Below are 23,312 nucleotides of genomic sequence, written 5' to 3'. Positions count from 1 at the left end.
TCTCTCTCTCTCTCTCTCTCTGGGTATCTGCACAGGTGTTGCAGGTGACCTGACATTCTTGGATCACACTCCTAGAAAGGCAAGTGTTGGACCCCTTTGTGTCCTAAATCTCTATTGTTCGAAGCCCAGTGGACAAAAGTTCATGTGATGCTTAAAAAGAGCTCAAAACATTGATTCTCCTCCTCCACCCCTGAGGGCATGGGAAGTTTCCCCTTCCCTTTGGGAGAAATGTTTCTTTTCATTTTTCATCTGTGCCTGTGTGTTCTGTTATGTTATTACTATTTCCATCAAAAATCATTCTATAGTTCAGTGTTTTTGGAAAATACAGTCCCATAAGCAGGCCCCTATCCAGGTCCCTATCCAGCCTCCTTGTCCTTTTGCCTCCTCACCCCTTCCTAGGGCCCTTACCTTGTAGTTCTGTGTGAAAGTTTTGAAGGCAGCCTTTACTTACAGCCCCACTTGGAATGTCACAATCATTTACCAAATTAAAGGCTCCGAAAGACCGTGCAATAATGTTTAACTTTGCTTAAACCACAATGAGTTTGAGTCTCTCAAATTCATTTGACTGCTATACTCTTTTTAAAAGAACATCTGTATGTATTCCAAAAAGTTCTGGATTAAATATTGTTAACCTCTCCAAGAAAACAGGGTGGAGCCTATTTATCCTATGTGTGCCTTCGAATCCCAGGAGTCTCAGGCCTTTGCTGCAATTAAGAAAAAAATGTATTCATAACTCTTAAAAAAATAGTAGTCTACAAAAGAAGCAAATTTAAATAACAAAATTGAATGATTAAACTTACCAAATTATGATTGTGTTTTCAACCCATCTAGCCAGTAGGCAAACATTTTGTTAAAAATTGCCTAGTAAGTTATTTTCTGGCAAACTAATCAGGATTTGTTTCATTTTTAAAATGTTTTTTTCAGCTTTATTGAGATATAATTGGCTAATAAAAATTTTTTATATTCAAGATGTACAATGCAGTGATTTGACATACACATACACTGTGAAATGATTACCACAAAAAATTAACATATCAATCACTACGCTATTTTACTATTTGGGGTGTGTGTGTGTGTGTGTCTGTGTGTCCATATAAGGACACCTAAGAGCTACTCACATAACAAATTTCCAGTAAACAAGTATATGATACGATATAATTAAGTATAGTCACCATACTGTATATTAGATTTTCAAAGCTTATTCATCTTACGACTGGAAGTCTGTCCCCTTTTTACCAACATTTTCCCATTTCCCCCACCTGCCAGACTTTTGCAACCACCGTTTGACTAATCATTTCCAAGTTTGAATCTTTAAGAATCCACATATAAATGGGATTATACTTTGTCTTTCTCTGACATTTCACTTAGCAAAATGTCCTCCAGATCTATCCATGATGATGCAGATGGCAGGATTTCCTTCTTGTTTATAGCTGAATAATCTTCCCAGTCGTTTGTATACACACACACAGGCACACAAAAATACACATATGCCACATTTAACTTGTTTATCCGTCAACAAACACTTCAGGTTGTTTTCACATCTTGGCTATTGTGCATAATACTGGAACGAGAGTGCAGGTGTCTCTTCAACATACTGATTTTATTTCCTTTGGATATATACACAGAAGTGAGATTGCTGGGTCATATGTAAAACTAATTTTAAGTTTGTGAAGAAACTCCATACTATTTGCACTAATTTACATTCTCACCAACAATGTACAGGTTTTCCTTTTCTCAACATCCTCAATGACACTTGTTATTACTTGTCTTTTTGAATGTAGTCATTCTAACAGGTCAAACTCATTGTGATTTTTATTTGCATTTCCCTGATCATTAGTGATGTTGAGCACCTTTTAATGTACCTGTTGTCCATATGTATGTTTTCTTTGGAAACTGTCTATTCAGATCCTTTGCTCACTTGAAATTGGATTATTTATTTTTGTTTGACTACTGAGTTGCACATTTTTAAAATATATCTTAGATATTAACACCTAACCAGATATATGAAAATATTGTCAATATTTTGTCCCATACTGTTAATTTTTCTTCATTTTATCATTTCCTTTGCCACGAAAAAGGTTTTTAGTTTGATGTAACCCCACTTGTTTATGTTTGCTTTTTTTTTTGCCTATGCCTTTGATGTCATATCCTAAAAATTAATTGCTATGACTAATGTCAAGGAGCTTTTCAGCAATGTTTTTTTCCTAGGAATTTTGTAATTGCAGGTATTAACTTATGTCTTTAATCAAGTTCAAGATCATGGGACTTCTTAGGCTTCATAATAACTTAAGCCAATTCCTTATAATAAATGATTGATAGGAAGGTGGATACAGATAGAGATATATAAAGACATCCATTTGATTCTGTTTATCTCTGAAACCTTGACTATTACAAAGGATGAACTCATCTAGAAGTACATGTTTGTAAGTGCCTACATGCTTCTCAGAAGAACTCCTCTACTTTCTATGAGGGCTCACCTCTGATGGGGTATCAAGGAAGGAATTCTTGTTAGAAATCTCAATGAAATCTACTTTTATAATTTTGTAGGTGAACATTAAAATAAATTTTAATATATTTTTTTTTTTTGATTTTTAATTTTTTATTGGATTATAGGTTTTGGGGTACATGAGCAGAGCATGCAAGACAGTTGCGTAGGTACACACATGGCAGTGTGCTTTGCTTTTCTTCTCCCCTTCACCCACATTTGTCATTTCTCCCCAGGCTATCCCTCCCCACCTCCCCCTCCCACTGGCCCTCCCCTTTTCCCCCCAATAGACCCCAGTGTTTAGTACTCCCCTTTCTGTGGCCATTTGTTCTCATTTTTCATCACCCACCTATGAGTGAGAATATGCGGTGTTTCATTTTCTGTTCTTGTGTCAGTTTGCTGAGGATGATGTTTTCCAGATTCATCCATGTCCCTACAAACGACACGAACTCATCATTTCTGATTGCTGCATAATATTCCATGGTGTATATGTGCCACATTTTTCCAATCCAGTCTATTATCAGTGGGCATTTGGGTTGATTCCAGGTCTTTGCTATTGTAAACAGTGCTGCAATGAACATTCGTGTACATGTGTCCTTATAGTAGAACGATTTATAGTCTTTTGGATATATACCCAGTAATGGGATTGCTGGGTCAAATGGAATTTCTATTTCTAAGGCCTTGAGGAATCGCCACACTGTCTTCCACAATGGTTGAACTAATTTACACTCCCACCAACAGTGTAAAAGTGTTCCTTTTTCTCCACATCCTCTCCAGCATCTGTTGTCTCCAGATTTTTTAATGATCGCCATTCTAACTGGCGTGAGATGGTATCTCAATGTGCTTTTGATTTGCATCTCTCTGATGACCAGTGACGATGAGCATTTTTTCATATGATTGTTGGCCTCATATATGTCTTCTTTCGTAAAGTATCTGTTCATATCCTTTGCCCACTTTTGAATGGGCTTGTTTGTTTTTTTCCTGTAAATCTGCTTGAGTTGTTTGTAAATTCTGGATATCAGCCCTTTGTCAGATGGGTAGACTGCGAAAATTTTTTCCCATTCTGTTGGTTGCCGATCCACTCTAGTGACTGTTTCTTTTGCCGTGCAGAAGCTGTGGAGTTTCATTAGGTCCCATTTGTCTATTTTGGCTTTTGTTGCCAATGCTCTTGGTGTTTTGTTCATGAAGTCCTTGCCTACTCCTATGTCCTGGATAGTTTTGCCTAGATTTCCTTCTAGGGTTTTTATGGTGCCAGGTCTTATGTTTAAGTCTTTAATCCATCTGGAGTTAATTTTAGTGTAAGGTGTCAGGAAGGGGTCCAGCTTCTGCTTTCTGCACATGGCTAGCCAGTTTTCCCAACACCATTTGTTAAACATGGAATCCTTGCCCCATTGCTTGTTTTTGTCAGGTTTATCAAAGATTGTATAGTTGTATGTATGTTGTGTTGCCTCCGGTGCCTCTGTTTTGTTCCATTGGTCTATATCTCTGTTTTGGTACCAGTACCATGCTGTTTTGATTACTGTAGCCTTGTAGTATAGTTTGAAATCCGGTAGTGTGATGCCCCCCGCTGTGTTCTTTTTGCTTAGAATTGACTTGGCTATGCGGGCTCTCTTTTGGTTCCATATGAAGTTCATGGTGGTTTTTTCCAGTTCTGTGAAGAAAGTCAATGGTAGCTTGATGGGGATAGCGTTGATTCTGTAAATTACTTTGGGCAGTATAGCCATTTTCACGATATTAATTCTTCCTAACCATGAACATGGAATGTTTATATTTTTAACAGTTCAATGTAATATTATCTTGTGATCCCTGATCTTTGTTTGCCCTACTATTCTACTGCTTTTAGGTGACCATAAAAAAATCAGGGAGGCTTTAGGGTAAAAAGCAAGGTGAGTGAAACACTGGATAAGAGAGCAGGGGCCAGACTGTGCAGGAAATTGTAGGACATGTAAAGGGTTCTATTATGAACAATAGAGGAAGGAGGCAAATATACGGTAAAAACCCTTTAGAAAGTTAAAATGGAGATTTCTCAAAGAACTAAGAATTGAACTACCATTTGACACAACAATTCCGTTACTGGGTATGTACTCAAAGGCAAATAAATCATTCTACCAAAAAGACACGTGCTCCTGTACGTTCATCCCAGTACTATTCACAATAGCATTGACATGGAACAACCCAGGTGCCTATCAATGGTGGATTAGATAAAGAAAATATGGTAAATACACACTGTGGAACACTACACAGCTATAAAAACATGTGGTACAGGTAAAGACCATAATCCTAAGCAAAATAACACAGAAATAGAAAAACGAATACTACATGTTCTCACTTATAAGTGAGAGCTAAACACTGGGTACATAGTCATTAAGATAGCAAACGATAGACACTGGAGAATACAGGAGAGCGGAGGCAAAGAGGGTGGCAAGAATTGAAACACTACATATTAGGTAGTACACTCATTGCCTGGGTAACATTAATTCTTACCCCAAACCTCAACACCATGCCCTTAAAACAAACCTGCACATGTAAGTCCTGATTCTAAAATATAAGTTGAAAAAAATAAAATAATAAAATGTATTTACTATATCATCCTTCATTCTGTGGTTGTGTTAATATTAGTGTAAGCAGTAGTATTGAGATTTTAAATAAGTTTTCTAACATTAAGTTATGTTGCAGAATATAGATATTTTCTTTTAAATGTGCCCAACTCCATGAAAAATTATCACTCTTTGTTTTCTTCTAACTTGATTGTTGTGGCTGCTATTCTTTTATTTTAATTTTTGTGGGCACACAGTAGGTATGTATATTTATGGAGTATATGAGATGTCTGTGTAATCCAAATATCTGAGAAACTTTGCTATACATGAAATCATGGCCTCTCTAGTCTCTAAAATTTTGGGGTTCTATACTTGCAGAAAAAGATTGAACTCCATTGTGCTAACAAACCAGTGCATTTTGTTTCTCTATTGTTTAAGACTTAAAATAACTTGTTCCTTGGTAAGATTTACATATTTGTATAAAATGGTTATCTGTTATTTAAGATGCCACACAAAGTTATCAATGTGTACCAAGGTTTGCACAACCCAAATATTATGTCCCAATTCCTGAGTTGTTTCTTACCATACTTCTTACTATAAGAAGTTACCTACTTCTTATATTATTAAGTATCCTTTACCAAATATTTTGATAATTAATTGAAGGTTTCTGAAAAGGAGAGAGTAACAAGAATAATTTTCAAGATTTTTTAAAGTGAAATATTACCTAAAGGTTTCAGCATTTCCGAGTATTTATTGTTCTAAAAGCTAGAAACTCTTGCAGCTGAGCAAAAGCCAGATTTTATTTTTGCATGTATATTGTCATATAGACAAATCCTAGATGAGTTTAGTAATGACTCTCTAAAACATATTGATAGATCTTATTTTCTGACACTAACCATGAAAATAAACCTTTTTTTATTGTAGTTGATACTTATCAAATTGTCAACCCAAGCAGAAAAATTATAATGCTTGATTTTTAATTCAATTAATTCATACATATAATACTTTTTAGAACAAATCTAGACATATTCTTTTGTCTCTCAGGCAGGAAGGATTTCATTTACACATAGCTAGAATGAGGTTTCATGTTAGTAAGGCCTTATCATTTTTACCAAGTATTTATGACATCTAAAACTATATTAGAGAAAATTAGAAGTAAACTTCACTAGTCAGAAAAGGTATTCAAGGTATAGTGTGTTTTGATGTTATCTTTTCTTTACAGGAATAAATATAGGAACTGATATGAATTGCCATTGTTTTTTACAAGTGTTTACATTTATATTAAATTTTGCATTTCCCAAAGCTTTTCATAGTCCCCATCAAAGATTTTTCAAAAATTGTGTCTGTTTTGAAATATAAATCCTCAAATTTTAAGATGATACACAAATGTTTAGTAAAAAAAAATTTCAAAAGGATAAAAGTTTATATTATTTTAAGTGCAGTAATAAAAGCCTATCTAGACAAGTAGCTAAGATCCCAGAGAAAGCGGTAAGCCCTTCTAATGAATTCCAACCCAATTTGCATATTTTTTAAAAAGTTACAAAGTAGAAAAATATTTGTCTTTTATCTAGTTATAGACTCAGAAGACACAATATATTAACCTATGCTAATGAAATATTGTAAACATATTCAATTAAAATTCCTTTAAAATATTTAGCATTTTACAAGTAGCAATGTAAGTAATATATATTTTAATTGGTACAGCTTATTTATCAGAGCATACAATTGGAATTCTTAAAATCCATTATGCAAAAGCCCTTGAAATCATTCTTTTTTAATGGAGAAGTAAAAGCAATAAAATATAAGTGCCAGTTTTGGGGGGAAATGAATTAATTTTGCTCTTTCCTTCAGTAATGCAACTGAATTGGAATTTTCAAGTTCAGGCACTATCCTGTGTTAGATGTTCTATTTCACAGGATGATTAACTAAATTATTACACTCATTAGTGAACTCGGTAGTTCTCTTTCACACAAATTTCCCTTTTAAATGAAATGTTTCAACATATTATAAATATATAGGTAATTAGGTGGATATGAATACATATAACTATTAAAAATATTTAATAAGTCACTCCAAAATGCAACATATTTTGAGATGTTACATTTTTAAAACTTTAGGTCAGAAATGGCAAAACCATTGGGTTCTATTAGGTTGGGACTGGCACTAATGGGATGTTATGGAAATTAAGGAACTGAAGCAGCTTCTACCAAGGGCAGCAGGCACTGAAACACTAAGTTTTAGTCTGTGGTTTATATAATCTTAATATAAGACTGATCTTGCCTAGGATCATTGTATTTTTTCAGACATTTTAAGAATACTCTTCACCTACTCCAAACAATACTAAAATGATCTTTCATTTTGTCATTGCAATCCTCATCACTTCGGAGTCTAGTAATGTGAAGTACAATTGAGCATGTTATGCTGCTTTAGGAGTAGAAGATTGCTTAATTGTAAACTAAATCTTTCAAAACCGAATATTTGAAAATTGTCAAATTTTAGCTATAATTAGATTTTATTCTTGATTATGAGGGCATTCGAACCAGTCAATGTTGATGCATGTAAATACATTATATCACCAGTAACTGTTAATTAAGTTGGACATGCAGGCTGTATAATTTCTTATATAATCTTGGAATCAAATGGAAACACTGGGGTCCTCAGCACGAGTTATTTAATGCCACTATGGTGCTGAAAATATCTGGGACTGTAAAGTATTGCCTATAGTTTTAAAAATAAATGATATTGTATTTGGGGGATATAAGAAGTGAATAAAGAAACTTTGTAATAAAAATATTTATTTGACATCAAATAATTTGCAAGGGGAGAAAATTAAACAACCTGCTAATTCTTTGTTTCTTGATCATATTTGCTTAGTTCAAGTCTGAGAACCCATTCAAAAGACAATGTAAGATTAAATAAAATACACAATATAGTTTAGCTCTGTGTCCCCACCCAAATCTCACCTCAAATTGTAATCCCCATAATCCCCATGTATCAGGGGCTGGATGAGGTAGAGGTAATTGGATCATGGGGGTGGTCTCCTCCATGCTGTTCTCATGATAGTGAGTGAGTTCTCATGAGATCTGATGGTTTTATAAGCATCTGGCATCTCTTCTGCTGGCACTCACTCTGTCCTGCTGCCCTGTGAAAAAGGTACGTGCTTCTTCTTTGCCTTCTGCCATGATTGTAACTTTCCTGGGGCCTCCCCAGCAATGCAGAACCGTGAGTCAATGAAATCTCATTTCTTTATAAAGTACCCAGTCTCAGGTATTCCTTCACAGCAGTGTGAGAACAGACTAATAACAAACACTTCCTTTAAGGAGGTAGAAAGCACTGAAAAATAAATTTAAATTATAAATTAAGTTATGGCATCACATCTACTACCTTTATTCTCTGTGGATCAGTAAGCAAGAGAGAGCTTGAGAAGACTGAAGAGAAGGGTGAGCTAGATGGAATCCATTAGAACAGAATGAAATAATCACTGCATAGTAGAAAACATTCACAAGAGAACCAATGTATACATGAAATGATTAACTTTTTTAAATAAGTGAGCATACATAGTTCCTTCAGTATCAATCCGCAGAGTCAAAACAGTAAAGAATTTTTGCTTTTTTGATCAGCCACCTATAGTCACTTTTGTTTCATAGGATCCAGGTTATTTGTTAAGAGAAGAGAAAACAAAACTTAAAATTTTGACAGTGAAAGTGAATGTGTTGTTATTTGCAACATATGGCTGATTAGGAAGGAAAGGGAAAGAGAAACTGGAAAAAAAATTAAGTTTCATGTATGAGAAAGCAGTGGCCAATCATGTGTAAAATATATAATAGAGCATTAGGAAGAAAGGTTTTTTCTTTTTTTTTTTTTTTTTTTTGTTTTGGTTTTTTAGTTAAAGAAAACAACTCTGAAGGTTAAACTTTGTAAACTCAAAGCAGATAGAATGTGGAAGAAGGAATGCTACCAGGCTGAGAATTGGTATTGTAGATAAGGAGAAGGTGATAGATAGGTGTGGGAGTCTAAGGTGCCTTTGAGAATGTCATAGAGAAAGACTGATATGGTTAGCAGCCTTGATTGGCACAGCTAAGACTTTGTTAAAGAAGATCTATGGGAAAGCATTTCCAAGAGGTACAAGGAAATTGGGCATCTGTCAGGTAAAGATATTATCGTTAATAACGTTTGAGAGTCATTCACTTTTCCCCAAATATCAGAGATAAAGTAGGTGTAAACCGCCAGTGCATGGCTGTGGAGGTGTTCTGAGTGTAGGACTTTAACGGGTCATTTTGGTTGATATGGGGAGATCCATTCAGATCCAACTGCAAGGACTTTTTGCTCCATCTGCTGCCAGTACTCAGTGGACAACCTTTACCTGTTAGCTTCTGCAGGAATTGTCTCAATTGCAGAGAGCTGCTGCATCCAAGGTCATACACTTCTAGGGGTGGTTACCATGCAGTGACAAATTGAAGCAGAGTTATAAAGGCCCAGACATTTTAGCTCAAGGAAGGGGAACTCTGATGGGCTGTTTTAGCTCAAGAACTCCCTCTAGGGTGATTTGAGGCTGTTAAATTTGCGTAACAGCTTGATTTATCCAACCCCATTCCCCAGCCCTGCTTTCTTCCCTTTCTGCTATGGGTGTTGACCAAATAGCTCCTCCCAAACACAAAAATTTGTCTCAGTGTGTCTGCTTCCCACAGAACCAACACTGTGAAATTCATCAATAATGATAGTAATCAACAGTAATTTTTAAAAATACAACTGATTGGCAGATTGGGAGGAGAAAAGGGAAATAAGGTACATCTTTCAGTTCCAGTGTTTCTGGAAATCATAATAATTTCCTTTTATGTTACAAAAATTCCCACATAAATATTGCCCACCTTGTAAACAAATTTTATTTTCTTCAAGCTTTTCTTGTAACAAATCTATTTATCTTCCTTGCCACACCACTTCTGTTTCGTGTTTTACATGCTAATCTCAAGTGCAAAGATTCCCTCTGTTCATCGTCTTCACTTAGTTGTATTGAAGAAAAAGACTCAGGATAATAGATTAGCCATTTCTGTTGTGTAATGCATCTTCCTTTATCTGGACAATTAAAACATTGTTGCTCCATATGTGTTTCTTATTTACACCTTTTGAAAAAGCAATTGAATGATTTCTGCACAAATTATATGTAGGTTAAACTTTTATATGGAACTTGGCATCATTTCAATTCATAAGAAATTAATTCATTTGTTGCAAACCTCAGAATTTGTCCCATGTTTGATCTTGTTCATTTATGTTGTAATAAACATATTTACTATGACCTTCTAAATTATAATGATAATAAATTAGTTACAATTGAGTACTTAAAATGTGGCAAGCTTTGTGCTGTTTTAATAGCATTACATAAACAAATCCTTAAAATAACAAAGTAAAAACTATTATTATTTTCTGCTATGGGTAAAGAATCTAAATCTAGATAAGATATGTAACTTACTTATATGGCTAGGCTTTGTGTCCCCACCAGAATCCCATCTTGAATTGTAATCCCCATAATCCCCATGTGTAAAGGGAGAGACCAGGAGGTAATTGAATTATGAAGGTGGTTCTCCCATGCTGGTCTCATAATAGTAAGTGAGTTCTCAGGAGATCTGATAGTTTTTTAAGGCACTCTTTTCCCTTTGTTCAGCAGTTCTCCTTCCTGCCACCATGTGAAGAAGGTGCCTTGCTTCTCCTTCCACCATGATTGTAAGTTTTCCAAGGCCTCCCCAGTCCTGCTGAAACGTGAGTCAATTAAACCTCTTTCTTTTACAAATTACCCAGTCTCAGACAGTTATTTACAGCAGTATGAAAATGGACTAATACACTTACCTAAGGACACAATATATTTGACAGGCCTAGGAAGAGAGCCCAGGTCTGCCTAATACAAACCCATAGATCCAGGGTTTGCCTAATACAAACCCATAGACAGCACTACAAAAAGTCATCACATGAGCAGCTATGAGCTAAAATAAGGAAGTCTAGGAAGAGTGGAAGAGCAATGTCAAGGTATATACTTTTGGACAATTTGACTTGCCTAATGACAGGATCAAGCAAGCAAACAGAGGCATCAGTATTAAAGAGCAGTGGGACAGTAACAAGTGACCAGTCTATATACAGTGACATATGCCTATTAATTAACACACATAACTGAGTCTTTAATTATGCTTCTGTTTTTATTCATTAAAGATTATTCTCTCAGTTAAGAAGGAAGGAAATCATTATCAAGACTAGTAACACTTGAAATAAGTTGTCATTTCTTGTTGAAAAACACTATTCCATTTGAATTGAAATAAACATTTAAAACCATAGGAAGTTGATGTGGTTTGGATTTGTGTTTTTGCCCAAATCTTGTGACAAACTGTAATCCCCAGTGTTGGAGGAGGAGTCTGCAGGGAGGTGATCAGCTCTTGAGGGCAGATTTCTACCTTGCTGTTCTCATGACAGTGAGTTCTCATGAGATCTGGTTTAAAAATGTGTTGCATCTCACCCTTCCCTCTCTTCCTCCTGCTCCAGCCATGTGGGGTGTTCCTGCTTTCCTGCTGCCTTCTGTCATGATTGCAGGTTTCCTGAGGTTTCCCCAGACATGTGGAACTGAGTCAATTAAACTTTTTTCTTTATAAACTACCCAGTTTCAGATAGTTCTTCATAGCAGTGTGAGAACAAACTCATACAGAAGTATTAGAAGAAAGTGAGCATCAACTAAACATTTATAACAAGATCTAAATAAGTGTCTAAAGCTGTCTTTATACCTTTGAGAAGAATATGAAAAGTAACATTAATTGTATTACTAGTTCATTCAAAAAACTTTCACAGAGCATCCTCTGAGTATAAAATACTTTATAAATGTTATTTCATTTAATCCTCATAACAATACTATATTAGTATCCCATTCCTATAGATAAAGAAACAAAGCCTTAAAGTCTTTTACGCAACATGCCTATGGTCATACAGCTGGGAAGTGGCAGACCTGGCCTTACACTGAGACTTGTCTTGCTCCAGAACCTGTGTTTCGCAGTAAGGCAACATTTACATGAAGTCTAGAGAAAGCAGGCAAAACAATCTCCAAGCAATCTGCACACCATTTCTCCTCTTCCTCCCACGGACAATCTATGGGAAAACTCAAGGGCAGACTGTCACACTGTATGGAAGAATATCAGCTTAAGAGGTCAGTAAACTTCACAGAAAACCATTCTAATCATCCATGGAAAACAAATTACTCATATATCTGCTTAGTAAACAAAAGAAAGCTAATGTATGATGTTCATATTTTAGGTAAATTTTCTCAGAACTTCAAAGTTAATAATATGTAAATAATAGCAGTCTGACCAGTTATCATGTTTTCTAAAAAGATTTTTAAAATGATATTAACAGGGAATGAAAGCCTTAAGCACTAAGGGAAACCAAATAAATATGAATCAAATGAAGAAAATACAAAGAAGTCAAACTAAGGTGAAAATGATACAAATGAGTTATGCTATGAGGAGTATATCTAAGAATAAAAGGCGCTGCCACGAACCAAAAGAGTGAGCCAGCCTGCAAAGGATAGAAACAATCAATAATTAGCATGATGTAAGAAAGACTGACTAGGAGAAAACTGAGAAGGAACCCTTAGAATGGATTTTCAGGAAAGATTGCTCTGACTATTAAAACTGTGAGTTTTTAGAACAATCTATTTACCACAGGAAGCTGTGAAACTGCCACCATTTAGGACAAACAGGGATTAGACTCTCAGAACCACTAAAAGTAAGTGCTAGCAGATACATTAGTGGAAAATGAAGAGTCACCTTTCTATTGCTTACTCCTTTCTATACAACTTACAAAAAGTCTTCTTTGTCCTTGGCTAAAAGTTCCCATTTGTTAAAAGATGCAGATTTTTACCCAGTTGACTGATTTACACTCCTTTGCACTCCAGAGTTTCTGCAGGACTTGCTTAACTCTCTCTAAATGTCATAAAGAGTTACAGGTGTTGAGCTTGTGATTGTGACAGAGACTTTTTTGAAAATATACTCTCACTATGGAAAAATCAGAATATACAGACAAACAATTCAATATTACCAATATCATAACCACCCAATGATAAATGTAGTAATATTTCTGTGAACAAACTTTCAAATATTTCGCACATGCATGTGTGTTAATAGAGATTTGTATTTATGAAGATGATCATACTGTATTGACTCTTCCATAATTTGCTTAAATTAACACATGAAAATTATCACCCACATAATTGTCTTCTAAGTATTTTTAAATTTTATTTTATTTTAAGTTCTGGGGTACATGTGCAAAATGTGCAGGTTTGTTACATAGGTAAATGTATGCCATAGTGGTTTGCTGCACCTGTCAACCCATGACCTAGGTATTAAGCCCAGCAGGCATTAGCTATTTTTCCTGACGATCTTCTCTCCTCCACCCTCCCACAATGGTCTTTAATGTGTGTTGTTCCCCTCCCAGTATCCATGTATTCTCATGGTTCAGCTCCCACTTGTAAGTGAGACTATGTGGTGTTTGGCTTTCTGTTCCTGTATTAGATTGCTGAGGATAGTGGCTTCCAGCTCCATCCATGTCCCTTCAAAGGATAAGATCTCATTCCTCTTTATGATTGCATAGTATCCATGGTGTATATATACCACATTTTCTTCATCCAGTCTACTGTTGATGGACATTTGGGTTGATCCCATGTCTTTGCTATTGTAAATAGTGCTGCAACAAACATACATGTACATGTATCTTTATAATAGAATAATTTATATTCCTTTGGGTATATACCAAGTAATGGAATTGTTGGGTCAAATGATATTTCCTGTTATAAATCTTTGAGTAATCACCACACTGTCTTCCACAATGGTCAAACTAATTTACACTCCCATCAACAGTGTAAAACCATTCCTAATTCTCTGCAACCTCACCAGCGTCTGTTGTTTTGTGACTTTTTAATAATCACATTCTGACTGGTGTGATATGGTATCTCATTGTGGTTTTGATTTGCAGTTCTCTAATGATGAGCTTTTTATGTTTTCTAGCTGCATGTATGTCTTCTTTTTTTTAATTGCATTCTAGGTTTTGGGGTACATGTGAAGAACATGCAAGATAGTTGCATGGGTACACACGTAGCAGTGTGATTTGCTGCCTTACTCCCCTTCACCTATATCTGGCATTTCTCCCCATGCTATCTCTCCCCAACTTCCCACTCCCCACTGTCCCTCCCCTATTCCCCCCAACAGATCCCAGTGTGTAGTGCTCCCCTCCCTGTGTCCATGTGTTCTCATTGTTCAACACCCACCTATGCATGAGAACATGCAGTATTTCATTTTCTGTTCTTGTGTCAGTTTGCTGAGAATGATGTTCTCCAGGTTCATCCATGTCTTCTTTTGAAAAGTGTCTGTTCATGTTCTTTGCCTACTTCTTACTGTGGTTGTTTTTTCATGTAAACTTCTTTAAGTTCCTTGTAGATTCTGGATATTCGATCTTCATCAGATGGATAGATTGCAAAAAATTTTGTCCCATTCTGTAAGTTTTCTATTGGCCCTGATGATATTTTTTTTTTGCTGTGCATAAACTCTGTACTTTAATTAGATCCCATTTGTCAATGTTTGCAATTACTTTTGGCAATTTCGTTATAAAGTCTCCTATGCCTCTGTCTCAAATGATATTGCTAGGTTTTCTTCTAGGGTATTTATGGTTTTGAATTTTAAATTTAAATCTTGAATTCTGCATACACAGTATTGATATATTCTCTATTGCTGGACACTAGACAGTTTTTGATTTCTTACTATTATATATAATGCCATAATGTCTACTTTTGTACATAAGGTTTTGTCATAACTTCAAGAGAAATTTTGGAATTGCTGGGTCAAAGACTTTGCATATTCAACTAATTATTTAAGAACCCTAAAAATAAAATGTACCTTTTCCAGAAAGTAGTATGTTGTAGGGTCTGGAGTCAAGAATCATGGGCTGATTATATATGGCTCACTTTTCTATCTGTAATATGGAATTTTATAAAATTATTTCATACAATCACTGTGATGATTTAATAAGTGAAAATATGTAAAACCCTTAGAACAGTACCATGGGCTGATTATATATGGCTCACTTTTCTATCTGTAATATGGAATTTTATAAAATTATTTCATACAATCACTGTGATGATTTAATAAGTGAAAATATGTAAAACCCTTAGAACAGTACCTATCAGAGATGAAACTCTCACAAATGTTTGTTTTACTCTTATTATTATTGCCCTGATTATTTCCAAATAACATTTTCAACGTATTTCCCCTCAATGTAGATGACATTATCATGAAAATATTTTCAAATTTATTAGTTATTTACTATTAATTTTAACTAAAAATAACTATTAAATAACTATTAATAGTTATTACTGTTAAATTTAAAATTTAGTAGAAGGGTGCAGTGGCTCATGCCTGTAATCCCAGTACTTAAGGAGAATTAGTCAGGTAGATGGCTTGAGTCCAGGAATTTGAGACCAGTCTAAGCAACTTGGCAAAACCCTGTCTCTACTAAAAATACAAAAAATCAGCCGGGCATGGTGGCATGTGCCTCTAGTTTCAGCTATTCAGGAGTCTGAGATGAAAGAATTACCTGAACCCTGGAGGTTGAAGTTGCAGTGAGCTGTGATTGTACCACTGCATTTTAGCCCGGGTGAGAGTGTCTTTTGATATGTTTTTTTTTTTTTTTTGAGACCTTGTCTCAAAAAAATAGTTATTGCTATTTTAATTTTTCTTTCTTTGATTGATAGTAAGGCAGGGTGTTTCTAATATGTTCATTGGCCATTTTTACATTTCCTCTGTGTCTTGCCTGGTCATGGTCTCTGTGGTTTACTTTGCTGCTGTAGTTTTAATCTCTTTGCTTACCAAACTGTATGAGTCTACTTCTTTCCTGTCTAATAGGACTACCTTTTGCATAATTTAAAGCCAATGTATATAGCATTAAATAATTTCTAAAATAAGATTACTCTTGCAATTGAGTACTATTCTCAGAGACAAAGTGTTTATACACTATGGCACTTTTTACAATTTTATTTTCCATTCCCCTAAATGTGTTTTTCCATTCTCTTTAATTTTCTTTTGAATTCTAATGCCTTTCAGTTCTTTGGCTTAGTGAGTTCTTTTTCATAACTTACTTAGATTGCTATGATTCAAATTCAAAATATTGACCTTTATTGGCTTCTAGCCAAAAATAAATAAATAAATAAATAAATGAAAAGAAAGAAAGTTCAGCTATATTAAAAGCTTCATATTACTGACACTACTCTTGAAGTCTTTACTTCCTTGGGCTAAATAATGCCAAATACTTTGTTTTATCCTCATTAGACTAACTCTGCAAATGTTTAATGACACACAATATAGCCTATAATTTAAGGACATAATCTTTAAAATCAGATATGTACTCAAATTCTAGCTCTGTTCAGTGAATTTGTACAATTCATCTAATATCTCTGGTACCATTTTTTCTTACACATAAAATGGAAATAGTAATATATCTCAAAGGAGTAGTAGGAAGTTTACATGAGATAAAGTATGTGACAATTTGGGTGCTTAATAATGAGTAATAACCTTATGTTTAATCATTATCATTGTTCTCTAATGAACATTTATAAAGTTATATAATTATGTGTTTATGTACTTATCAGGTATCTAACAGAAATCTTGGACCAGCCTTAGATTTTTCTTCTTTAGCATTCCCTCACATCTAATTTGTCATCAAGTTACATCAAATTGACACCTAAATATGATTCACATCCATCCACTCAGCTCCATTCCTAATGCCATTATGCTCACCCAGACCCTCATGATGACTTGTTTGACTTTTTAGACTTGTTAGACAGATTAGCACTTTCAAAGTCCATTTTTGAAAAACGATGTGAGACTCTGTCTACTTCCCCCCACCCCCTCATAAACTAAGCCACAGATTCCATTATCTTCCTCAGTTTTTTTTTTTCCCTTTCTCTAGCCTTAGTTCTATCAGGTTTCAGGATTGCATGGGGGCGTGGGGTGTGGTGAGTGGTTAGGCTGGGATCCGTGGTGGAGCAACACTCAGTCTGTGAGTGAGGCCAGGGAAATTTTGCCCCACTGCTTCTTACCTCACAGGGGTGCTTTTCAGAGATTATTTGGGACAGGGAAAAAAAGTCAGTTTTCCAGCTGCTGTCCAAAGGCTATTTCTAAGTCCTAAATGAAACTATGGGACTGGCAAACTACAATGCTTTCCACAGTTGCCCATTTCTTAAAAGAAAAAGTCACAATTATTAAGCTTTCATGAAAGTCAAGGTCTTTAACAATGTAAACTCACTGTATCCCTGGAGCCTCCTCTTTGTCCTACTTTCCTGCATCAATCACCTTTTTGAAATATTTTGTGCTGTAATCACAATCATTTTTGCCATTTCCACAATTTTCCATGGGCCTTTGCTCAAAAGAATATTAGGCCTTTTCCTCAAAGTATTCTGCCTCAAATACCATTTAGTCATTGATTCATTCAAGATTAATGGAAGAAAAACTGACATGTACTAAGCTTTAAATAAATTCCAAGTATATTGAAAAATTAAATAATCCTGTGAAGTTATTGTTCATACTATTTTACAATAGAGAAAATTATGTATTTTGACCAAGTTCACACCTGCAAACTATAGAGCTGAGATTCTATTTCTTTCCAATACTTCAAAATGTTTATTAGATTCCTCCTCTCTTCACTATATTGGAATATTATGGACATAAAGATGAATTAAGAGCAGATTTCTATAAATATATATATATTTTTTTAATTGCACTTTAGGCTCTGGGGTTCATGTGCAGAACAGGCAGGATTGTTGCATAGGTACATACATGGCAATGTGGTTTGCTGCCTCCGTCCCCCCGTCACCTATATCTGGCATTTTTCCCCATGTTTTCCCTCCCCAACCTCCCTACTCTCCACAGTTCCTCTGCTATTCCCCTCCAGCAGACCCCAGTGTGTGATGCTCCCCTCCCTGTATCTATGTGTTCTCATTGTTCAACACCCGCCTATGAGTGAGAATATGTGGTGTTTGATTTTCTGTCCTTGTGTCAGCTTGCTGAGAATGATGGTTTCCAGATTCATCCATGTCCCTACAAAGTACAAAAACTCATCATTTTTTATGGCTGCATAGTATTCCATTGTGTATATGTGTAACATTTTCCTTGTCGAGTCTATCGTTGATGGGCATTTGGGTTGCTTCTAGGTCTTCTATTGTAAACAGTGCCACAATGAACAGATATGTGCATGTGTCTTCATAATAGAATGATTTATAATCCTGTGGATATATACCCAGTAATGGATTGCTGGGTCAAATGGAATTTCTATTCTAGGTCCTTGAGGAATGCCCACACTGTCTTCCATAATGGTTACACTAATTTACACTCCCACCAACAGTGGGAGTGTAAATAAATAGTTTTTCTAGAATGAATCACACAAATAATAAATATCAGGGTCATGACTAGAAACTTGATTTTTCTAACTCAGAAGAACTTCTTTTAATCCTTAAGATAAATAGTACTATATACGAATGGAATACTATACTCTGTGTTAGTCTTTATATAATAAGGAAATTCCAATTCTATTGGAACTTCAGGACGAGAATTATTTTGAAGTTGAGAAAAGATGCTGCAATTTTAGTTAGTTTTTTTTTTTTTTTTTTTTTTGAGACGGAGTTTCGCTCTTGTTACCCAGGCTGGAGTGCAATGGCGCAATCTCGGCTCACCGCAACCTCCGCCTCCTGGGTTCAGGCAATTCTCTTGCCTCAGCCTCCCGAGTAGCTGGGATTACAGGCACGCACCACCGTGCCCAGCTAATTTTTTGTATTTTTAGTAGAGACGGGGTTTCACCATGTTGACCAGGATGGTCCCGATCTGCTGACCTCGTGATCCACCCGCCTCGGCCTCCCAAAGTGCTGGGATTACAGGCTTGAGCCACCGCGCCCGGCCAATTTTAGTTAGTTTTAAAGGTGAGTAGAAGACTCACAAGGTGGTCAAAGAATACAAGAACACTCAAGTAGGAGAAAATTTCAATGGCAATGTCATAATGAATGAGAGGCCAAGACCCTTCTAGAGGTTAAAGTAGTACAGTGTGCTAACTTTGAATTTAGTTAAACTTTACCTATTAAATATTCTTCATCTAGTTCATTGAGGTGTAAAGTTGGGTGGTTTATTTGAAACTGCATTTTCCTTTGTTTAGGCATTTATAGCTATAAACTTCCCTGTTACTACTGCTGTAATGTATCCCATAAGCTTTTGTAGACTGTATTGCATTTTTATTTGTTTCAAGATTTTTTTGATTTCCTTTTGATTTCTTCTTTGGCCCTTTGTTTGTTCAGGAGTGTGCTATTTAGTTTGTGCATATTTATGAATTTTCCAATTTTCTTTCTCTTACTGATTTCTATTTTTATATCATTGTGATCAGTAATGATAATGTGATTTCAATGTTTCTCAATTTATCAATAATTGTTTTGTGGCTTAACATATTATCTAACTTAAAGAATGTTCATGTGTACTTGAGAAGTATGTATATTGTGCTGCTGTTGTTTTGTATGTATGTGTTAAGTTCCTTTGGCTATAATGTTCAAATCCACTGTTTATTTATTTTCATTCTGGATATTCTGTTTATTATTAAAAGTGGAGGTTTTGAGGTTTTCTATTATTACTGTATGAGGATTCATATCTCCTTTCAGTTCTTTTCTTGTTTGCTTTATATGTTTAGGTGCTCTGATGTTTGGTGTCTATATATTTACAATTTTTGTACCTTCTTGATGAACTGACTCCTTTATCACTATGTAATGATCTTCTTCATCTCTTGTGACTAATTTTTGTTTGCTTGTTTGTTTTGAGACAGAGTCTCACTCCATCACCCAGTGCAGTGACATGATCTCGGCTCACTGTAATCTTTGCCTCCTGGGTTGAAGTGATTCTCGTGCCCCAGTCTCCCAAGTAGGTGAGACTATAGGCATATGCCAGCATGCCCAGATAATTTTTGTATTTTCAGAAGAGACAAAGTTTTGCCATGTTGGCCAGTCTGGTCTTGAACTCCTGACCTCAAGTGATCTACCCACCTTGACCTCCCAGAATTCTGAGATTACAGGCATGAGACTTGTAGCTAATTTTGATGCAAAATACACTTTCTCTGATATAAGTATAGCTACTCCTGGTCTCTTTTGGTTACAATTTGCATGGAATTTTTTCTATATTTTAACAGCCACTCCATGTCATTTGATTGGGGAATTTAATACATTCATTTAACATTATTTATAAGAATTTGCTATAGCCATTTTGTTAATTGGTTTCTGACTCATGCAGTTTCTTTGTTCTTATATTCATCTCTTGCAGGCTTTCTTTGCAGTCTGATGACTTGTGCAATGGTGTACTTTTATTTCTCTTAATCTTTTGATTATCTACTACAGGTTTTTCCTTTGTGTTTACCATGAGGCTTACATAAAATATATCTCATAGCATTCTAGTTTGAGCTTATAACAATTAAACTTTCACTGCATACAAAAATTCTATAATTTTACTTTTCCTTCCTCATATTTTATGAATTTAAAAAGTTATTTTTTTATTATGTACTTAATAATAAATTATTCTAATTACAGTTATTTTTAATACGTTTATATTTTAACTTTTATAATAGATTTGAAAGTGATTTATATACCAATATTACATTATTAGAGGATTTTGACTTTGTTTTTATTTTTACTAGTGAATTTTATATAGTCATGTGTTTTTATATTGTTAATTAAAATTGTTTCATTTCAGCTTGAAAAAATATCTCTTTAGAATTTTCTGTAAGGAGAGCCTGTGGTCATGAAAATCCTCAAATTTTGTTGGTTTTGTAAAATCTTTATTTGTCCTTCATTACTAAGGAAAGCTTTGTTAGGTACAGTATGCTCAGTTGGCAGTTTTATTATTTCATTATCCTGAATATATAATCACTCTCTGGTGGGAGTATAAATTAGTTCAGCTATTGTGGAAAGCAGTTTGGCAATTCCTCAAAGAACTTAAAAGAGAATTACCATACAACCCAGCAATCCCATTGTTGGGTATAAACCCAAAGGAACATAAATCATTCTACCATACAGACATATGCTCTCATATATTTATCATAGCACAGTTCTCAATAGCAAATATATAGAATCAACCTAAATGCTCATCAGCAGTTGCCTGGATAAAGAATATGTGGTATCTATACACAATGGAATACTATACAGCCTCACAAAAGAATGAGTTATGTTCTTTGCAGCAGCATGGATGGAGGCATTATCCTAAGCATACCAACACAGGAACAGAAATCCAAATACCACATGTTCTCACTTATAAGTGGAAAGTAAACAAAACAACAGACACTGGGGCCTACTTGAGAGTGAATTCTAGGAGAAGGGTCAGGATAAATAAGCTACTATGGTTATTACCTAAGTGACAAAATAATCTGTACACCAAATCCCGACAACACACAATTTACCTATATAACACAACTACACATGCACTCCTCAAGAAAAAATAACATTTAAAAAATAAAGAAATGAAATTTTAAAATAAAACACAAAAGGGCAAAATTGGTAAGCCCTTAGATAAACTAACCGAGGAAAAGAAAGAGAATGCAAATAAATAAAATCATAAATGAAATGGGATCCATCATCACTAATACCACAGAAATTCAAGTGACCATAAGGGGTTACTATGAACAAATTATAAACTAAAAAATTGAAGAACCCAGAAGAAATATACATCCCTAGAAACAAACAACCTACAAAGATTGAATCATGAAGAAACAGAAAAATCTAAAGAAACAAATAACAAGTAAGAATTGAATCAATAATAAATTTAACCAAGAATTTGGTAGCCAGGAGCTAGGGTATTGGAGGAGATAGGGGGTACATTGATCAAAGGGAAGAGACATCAGTTATAAGATGCATCAGTTTTGGTGATCTAACATATAGTATGGTGACTATAGTTAATACCATACTGTATACTTAAAATTTGCTAAGAGAGTAGAAATTCAATGTTCTCACTACACACACACACACACACACACACACACACACACACACACAAACAGACCTGATAACTAGGAGAGGTGATGGATATGTTAACTAACTTGGTGGTAACAATTTCATAATATAGATGTGGTGGATCAAGTAAAAAAACAGTCTACTGGGTACAGTGGACACTGGAAGCATAGGGGAATAAAAGATCTGGAGGAGCTGAACTGTGTGTGTTTTGCTCAACCAAATATTTCTAGTGCCTAACAGAATGACAAACAACAGAACTGATAGATAAATGAATTAAGTAGAGAGGAGGAAAAGTAGAGCTTCATTAAGCAAGATCTTGAATTCCATGCTAAAGATTTCAGAAACAGTCTTTATGTTTTGATGACCAATTGGAAGCTTTTAAAGACATCTGTGACAACGTCAGTCTTGTATTTCAGATAAATCATCTGGTGACAGAGAATAAAATTAAGAGAATTAGCTATAGAAACAGCAAATCAAAAACATGCCTGCAATCAATTAGAAAAAAAAAAAAGAGAGAGAGAATGACAGACTGCTAGATGCTTGGTGATGTCTTTAACCAATTTTCAGAAAGAACTTTTTTTGATAAAGGCAAGAAAAATCCTGGTTCTGTTGAATTAGAAGCGCCCACAATACCACAATATATTTTGATAGCACAGTCTACAAAATGCATACCTATAAGTTAATCTGTTACTTATGTAAGCACCTAGAGAAAATGTATAGAACTAGCAGAAAAAAAGTCTAAGGCAGAAATACAGAAAAAATAGAATTCAATAGGAATATAGATGGAAAAGATGATTGACAATAAAGGACAGTGAGAAAGAATCATCAAAGCGAAAAAGAGAATAGAAGACAGTTACATCCTGAAAACTAAATTTCCAGAAAAAGGAAGTGGTCAACAGTGCCAGACCCTTGAGAGCAACTGATAAAGAGGAACACTGATAGGGAGTCACTTGATTTAGCAATTAAAATACTGTTATAAATTTTGAGAAGGCAGTTACATATCAGTGGTGAGATTGGAAACCAGATATTAATAAGCTAAGGTTGAGCATGAGATATGGGAAAAGAGATAGTAGAAAATAGGTTTTTCTTCCCAAAATGTTAAAAGACAAATGAAAAAAAGCAGTAACCATATTAACTACATAATAAATTATTTTATTTAAAATTGATATAGAATATATTATTATGACCATCCAGATATAACACTATTTACTGTAATACCCAGGTATTGTAGATACGAAGATGATTCTGA

This window comes from Callithrix jacchus, chromosome 1, assembly GCF_049354715.1.
Source record: "Callithrix jacchus isolate 240 chromosome 1, calJac240_pri, whole genome shotgun sequence".
NCBI classification, from domain to species: domain Eukaryota; kingdom Metazoa; phylum Chordata; class Mammalia; order Primates; family Cebidae; genus Callithrix; species Callithrix jacchus.
The sequence above is the reverse complement of the archived record's forward strand: the minus strand, read 5'-3'. Positions refer to the sequence as shown.